Here is a 1,104-nt window from a genome sequence, read left to right on the forward strand (position 1 = left end):
GGCCGCGCGCCCGCCGGTGCCTCGCCGTGCCCGGGAGGGTTAAGCCAAAGCATGCAAATCCTCCGAGCCTTGGCCACCCCGAAGCGAGAGCCTTGGCAGGGAAAACGCTTCTGGGCAGCAGCAGCTCCGGCCTCGGTGGGACACGGCTGGCACCCCAGCACAAGATGCAGGAAGCAGAGAGCTGGCATCAGGCTTTTCTCAGGAGTCAGTGCCTCGGTTGGAGGTCCTGATCCTCATTCGGTCATTAATTAAATATCCAAAGGAGCCTTTGAGAGCTGCGTTGAGAATGGGGATGTCCAAGGGAGGAAGCAGGTTGCAGGTGGCCCTGCTTCTCGCAGGTGGGCATTGATCACCCTGTCATGTGCCCAGCACTTCGCCACCAGACACAGCTCATGGTGCTTGTATGTGAGGAAACTGTTGTCCTGACAGGAGACACCCTGATGCAAACACAAAGATGGGGAAAACCCATGTACATCAGCCTGGTCTGGTGGAAGGTGTTCCTGCCCGTGGCAGAGGACTGGAGCTGGACTGATCTTTAAGGCCCCTTCCAACCCAAACCGTTCTGGGATTCTATGAAAAGGACGAAAAGAAACGTCAGGAAAATCCCAACTTTGTGCTGGCATTCAGCTCCCATCCTCCCCCACGTTCCCTCTGCGGGGTCCAGCTTGCAGATTCATCTTCCCTGGGAGATTAGCGACTAATCTCTCCTTCATCCGCCGTCTTTCTTATCTGTATCGGGAGCCAGACTGGAAATTACTGAGTCCTGCTGGTCCCGGGGTCCAGCCCTGGTGAGTGTCAGGAGGGTCTTTGCAGGGGGCTCCCACAAGGAGGGGGCGAGGGAGCATGGACCACATTCAACGTGGAAGCACAGACCAGGCAGGAGAGGGGGGATGTTCTCCAGCCCTTGCTGACCATCCTGTCCCTAAGAGCAGACAGGGAGCATCATCCCAAGGGCAAGAGCAGGGAAATCCGCTGGGAAACCCCTCCTGCTCCTTCCCCCAGGCATTGGGGCACCTGCTCCTTCCGATTAAGTCGTCTCAAAGTAATTGTGCCTGTCATTGAGACAGATTAACGGGTGACCTTCTGCTGCTGGAGCAGGAGTGG

Source organism: Corvus brachyrhynchos, unplaced genomic scaffold (assembly GCF_000691975.1).
Source record: "Corvus brachyrhynchos isolate BGI_N302 unplaced genomic scaffold, ASM69197v1 scaffold46, whole genome shotgun sequence".
NCBI classification, from domain to species: Eukaryota; Metazoa; Chordata; class Aves; order Passeriformes; family Corvidae; genus Corvus; species Corvus brachyrhynchos.